The sequence below is a fragment of the Phyllostomus hastatus genome, unplaced genomic scaffold (genome assembly GCF_019186645.2).
Source record: "Phyllostomus hastatus isolate PE091 unplaced genomic scaffold, TTU_PhHast_1.1 phas_contig_80, whole genome shotgun sequence".
In the NCBI taxonomy this organism is placed as follows: Eukaryota; Metazoa; Chordata; class Mammalia; order Chiroptera; family Phyllostomidae; genus Phyllostomus; species Phyllostomus hastatus.
The window spans coordinates 45,804,273-45,810,093 of record NW_025333960.1 but is presented as its reverse complement, the minus strand read 5'-3'; the positions used below and the strand labels follow the sequence as shown (position 1 = coordinate 45,810,093).

The following is a 5,821-nucleotide window of genomic DNA, read 5'->3' as shown; positions in this document are numbered from 1 at the left end:
GTTTCAGGCTTAGGGGAAGTAAGGCAGCCACGAGATTAGGAGACTTCTTGAAGACAGAATGAGGACTCAGGCTATGTCAAAGCTGAGGGGCAAGGGTCCATCATCCCCTTTTTCTATATCCTCCCAAGTCCTTCCTTGAGGGCCCCTTCATGACTGTGCCTGTCTTAGGTCATCCCTCCCTTGAGGAATCTTACCTGTCATTGGCTAACTGGTCATGCACTGGGGGCCAGGCAGGGTGAAGTAAGGTGGGCAGAGGCGGTGCTCCTGCCAGGGAGATAAGCTTCGTCTCCTCAGTGGCTTAGGGTCCCAAGGTCTCTCATTTAGCCTTAGCCTTGGGGGGTTACAGCTTCCGAAACCAGGCAAGGTGGTTCCCAACAGTCCCATAAGTCTTAGAGGAGGTTCTATTCATTTTTCCTATCTGTTTTTCTTCTGGTGTTCAGTTGGGAATCCTCTTTTGTTCTGTCTTCTGCTTCACTGATTCTTCTTCTAACCCTTCCATTTTGCTGTTGACCCATCCATTTAATGAAAAAAAATTTGTTATTTTATTTGTATGATTTTTATTTGATTCTTTATATCATGCATTATTTTTGCTGAGAACATTTGTTCATTTGTTTCAAGTGTGTTTATGATTGCTAAGGGCAAGGATATATATGATAAATGTTTAAAATCTTTGTCAGAAATATTTTAATATCTCTGTGAAGTCAGTCTTTGTTTATTCACGCTGAGATTTTCCTAGTTATTTTATGTAAGTGACGTTCCATTGAAACATGGACATTTTAGGTATCATGTTATGAGACTCTAGGTCTTATTTAAATATTCTGTCTTAGCTGACTTCTATTTACATTTACCAGGGAAGGGTAAGGTGGTGGTAGAAGTGCTCTATCCTCTTGGGGAACCGGAAGTCCCAAGCTGAACAGAAAGCACAAGCTAACACATTGAAGGGGAAAATAGAAACACAGGAAAGAGTATAGGAACTTATATAACTCAATGAAAAGACCTAACATATATAAAATTGGAGTTCAAGAATAACAGGAGGTAAAAATAGGGTAGAAGCAATATTTGAAGAGAAAATGAACAAGAATTTTTAAAAACAGATGAATTACATCAAGTCACAGTTTCAAAAGTTCTCTGGACTTCAGAAAATATAAATATAAAGGTAAATCTCATCATAAACTTGCTAAAAAATCTTAAAAGAAGCCTGGAAAAAAAATAAGTGCATTACTTTCAAAGAACCTGGACTACACCTGGCAGAATAATAAGTTGGAAATCAGAAGCAATGGAATAACATCTTTAAGATGGTTGGGAATTGGGGGGCGGGTATATCTGGAATTTTGTACCCAGTGAAAATATCCTTTAAATATGAAAGCAAAATGAAGACATTTTCAGATAAATAAAACTGAGAGAATATTTTGCTAGCAGACCTAGGGAATTCTTCAGGCAGAAGGAAAATAATCCTATATGGAAACAGAAATGCAGAAAGGAGTGAAGGGCATTGGAAAGAATATATATGTAGATAAACATAAATGGACATTGACTATGTAGAACAACAGTGTGTTGTGGGGTATTGAAATATACAGAACTAAAATGCATGATGAAATAATAAATGGATGATGGATGGGTAACTTGTGTTAAACTTCTAATTTCATAGTATTTCTTGGTAGGTTGCGTAAGAGGTCAACCATTTATTTTGAGAAGCTGGCTTATGCGATTGTGGGGGCCGGAAAGTCTGAAATCTGTAGAGCAGGCTGGCAGATTGGAGATTCTCAGGCAGGAGTTGATGTTGCAGTGTAGAGGCAGAATTTCTTAAGGGTAACCTCACTGTTGCTCTTAGGGCCTTTCAGATGATTGGATGAGACTCACCCACTGTCAGAGTGAATCTCTTTCACTTGAAGTCAGCTGATTGTAGGTATTAACCAGGTCTACAAAGTACCATGTCACAGGAACACCGAGATTAGTGTTCAGTGGAATGGCTAGGTACTGTAACCTAGCCAAGCTGACACATAGAAGTAACCATCACACATATTACACTGATAAGAACAGATACTACACTTGATCTTAGCCAAAAGGCTGAGAAGCTATCCCATCACACATATTAATAAGTCAAGAATGCTGATTGTATTCCTTATGCTAAGTACTAAAAAATATAGTAAAAGAATGTGTAACTAACAATCTATCTAATATAGGGAGAAAATCAGACAGTAAGAAATACTTGTTTAGCCCTTGGCCAGGAGGCTCAGTTGGTTGAGCACTGTCCAGCAGAAAGGTTGTGTGTTTGATCCCTGGTCCAGGTGCTTATGGGAGGCAGCCGAGTGATGTTGCTCTCTCACATCGATGTTTCTCTCTCCCTCTCTCCCTCTCTCCCTTTCTCTCTAAAAACATCAGTAAAAACATGGCCTTGGGTGAGGATAAAAAAATAGAAATGCTTGTTTAAAATAAGACAAAAAAGAGAAAAAGGAACATAAAATAGGTGGAACAAGTAGTAAACAAATGATAAGATGGATAATACAAGTAATATGAGTAGTTACTTTAGATGTAAATGGACTTTAGCTAAAATAAATAAATTATAAGACTGGATAAAAAAACATGACCATATTATGGACTACTTACAAGAGAACATATACCTTAAAAATAAAGACAGGAAGATTAAAAGAAAAAGGATGGAAAAATATATAACTAATAGTTAAAAATCTAGACTTCAGAGAGAAAAGCATTACAGTAACATTTCATGATGACAAATGAGTCAATTCATTGAGAACATAAAACAATTACAAATTATTATTCATCTAGTAACATAGCCTTAAACTGAAAACTGAAAGTTGGTAGAACAAAGAGAAAATATATGTGAGTACATGATCATTGTGGGAAACCTTGATTATGTCATGTCAATAATTGGTAGTGTAGACAGAAAAAAAATATCAGAAAGACTGTGGACCATCTAAACAATATGAAAAATGAACTTGACTGAATTGACATATAGAGAGCCCTACAGTCAATAATAACAAGAATGTGTCTTATTTTCAAGTACACATGGAATATTTACCAAAATTGACTGTATTCTGGGACCTACATCAAATCTCATCAGATTTCAAAATTTTGATTATTCAGAGTATCTTGATGACTGCAGAGGACTGAAGCCTGAAATCAGTTATAAAAAGATAATTAGAAAATTCTACAAAGTTTTGGAATTAAGCAAGTATGCTTTTAAATAACCTTGGATCAAAGAAGAAATCACAAAATATTTTGAACTGAATAAAAGTGGAAATATGGTTTATCAAAACTTTGGAAGAGGCAGCTGAAATAATGCTCGACACCGGTCCTGGCTCCTGGGGCCCAAGGCGTTATGGATGAGACGAGACAAATTCACACGGACTCTCGAGTCCTGGGGAGGAAAAGGGATGGCGTAGCTTCTCTCTCAAGAGGAGAGCACCCCAACCCTTGCCTTGACAAGCTTTTATTGGGTTCAATTTGCACAGGAATACAGGGTGTATATGTAAAGCTCATCAGTCATTGTCAGGCAGAAATGATTAAACAATAGATAACATTCAGAGAACTATGAGGGCTTGTTCTGAGTCAGGGTCAGATAGTTAAAGGGCCATAAAACTTTGGAGAACAAACTCATTTCAGACTTGGACCCTTATCATTTAAACTGAGGATATTAGCAAAGTAGGTTTCATAGGATTTTATGCATTCTTTCTTAGGCCTGATCATCCTAGGGAAACCCACCCTTTCCAGCACAGGGCCACACTCACCTCCAGCATTGTTTCAGGCTTAAGGCATTGCTTCAGGCTTAAGGCATTGCTTCAGGCTTAAGTCAGAAGGGGAAGTAAGGCAGCCAAGAGATTAGGAGACTTCTCATAGACAATGAGGACTCAGGTTATGTCAAAGCCGAGGGGTGAGGGTCCATCACCCCCTTTCTCTATAGCCCCTCAAGTCCTTCCCTGAGGACCCCTTTATGACCATGCTGTCTTAGGTTGTCCCTCCCTTGAGGAATCTTACCTGTCATTGGCTAACCAGTCATCCGCCCGGGGCCAAGCAGAGTGAAGAGAAAGGGGGCAGAGGTGGTACCCCTACAAGGAAGATAAGCTTTGTCTCCTAAGTGGTTTATGGTCCCAAGGTCCTTTACTCAGCCTTAGCCAAGGGGATTACAGCTTCTGAAGCCAGGCAGAACAGTCCCCAACAGATGCTTAGAGATAAATTTATAGTATTAATTGCAGATCTGAGAGAAGACTGAAAATAAGTAATCTAAATATCCATCTCAAGACAGTAGAGAAATAACAGGAAAGTAAGCGCAAATAAAGAAGAAGGACTGAAATAGTAAAAGAAGAAAGCAATGAAATAGGATTCAGATTGGGCCTCCCAGGACATTTGCTACACCTAAATATATCTAGTTAGGGTGAGTTTGTTTTTTCAATCAGAAAAAGGAGGTCAACTTAGAGCAACTTCGGTCTGACTCTGGCTTAGACATTAGCATGCCTGGGTTCTAGTCCAAATTCTGCCCTGATTGAACCACATGACCTCATTCTGCCTCACTTTAATCTTTTTTGTCAAATAGGGTTGTAATACTCAACTCACTTTATAGGACCTTAGATCTTGGGTATTGGAATAAATCAGAAGCCTAGGTGGAGATGTAAACCTGGAATTCTAGGTTCCAGTCCTCCCTCTTGTGCCATTTACTGACACTTATCCTAAGCGTCTTTTTTCATCTATAAAGCAAGAGGGTTATGCTCCCTTCTCACTCTCTGCATTAGAAAGTAAGATGTGATGATCCCTATTTCACAAACGAGGTATGTAAAATACGGAGAAGCTAAGTCACTCATTCAGGAGCAGAACTAGGAATGGGTTTCCTGTGTCCTGGGCATTTTTGTCTGTCTCTCTCAAGGTTTCTGAACTTTCTGCTCAAAAAATAACTCCTTGGCTTGCCATGGCACCGGGAATTTCCATCTCTTCTCATTTCTTTAAGATTGGCCAGCGAAGACGTCGTGAAGAGAGGTGTGCCCCACTGAAAGGGAGCGCACAGCCCGCCATGGACCCTGCACTGATGCCTCGGCCATGTGCCGGCGTGGGGCGGCAGCTGAGGGGACGGAACCCAGCAAGGTACCTGCTCCCAGGTACTGTTCGAAACCTGATGTGAGACATGGCTTCTGTGATTCATGGGGAGCAGTGTCCCAATGTGGTCAAGTAGGAGTGAGTCTTACAGGTCTGTCAGCGTGATATTCATGTAGATCAGTGATTTTCAACCAGAGTGCCACGGCACACTGACTGTTTCTTGGGGACACCGGCGTGCCCCAAGAGTTTTTAAAACCTGCAACACCTGACTAGTCAGGGACACTGATCTCTTTTCCCTTAGATTGTCAGATAAAAAAAAATGACAACAGCCAACACAACAATAGCCATCTCGTGTGAATACATCAAAATTGTGCCTTTTTTTTGGTCAGTTTGGCAAAAAATATGTATATTTTATGGTGTGCCGTAGAATTTTCGTAATTAGTTTACATGTCCCATGAGATTGAAAAAGGAGGAAAATCACTTATGTAGATCATTAATATGAAGAAGCAACATTTAATGATAGGAATGCACAAAAATATTTCTGCGGAATATTGCCTCTGTGGAATGGAGACCTGTCATTTAAATACCAAATGCAACTCTGTCTCTAGGTCATTATTATATGATTATTACAGCTGCTTCCGTGACGGCAAGTGGCTCTCCGCTATGCCTTGTGCTTTGTCCCGTGCAGAAGACCAGCGCTGAACTAAGGTCCGGGCCTACTCTGTTGAGTAGTCATATATATGGGGGTGGGGGGGTGGGGAGAATTCCACGTTTC

At 40.0% G+C, this 5,821-nt stretch overlaps 1 pseudogene; it reads right to left on the bottom strand.

Moving 5' to 3' along the window:
- Nucleotides 1-1,926: 1,926 nt before the first annotated feature.
- LOC123826489 lies at nucleotides 1,927-2,079 on the bottom strand (annotated as a pseudogene).
- Between the last annotated feature and the right edge of the window lie 3,742 nt (nucleotides 2,080-5,821).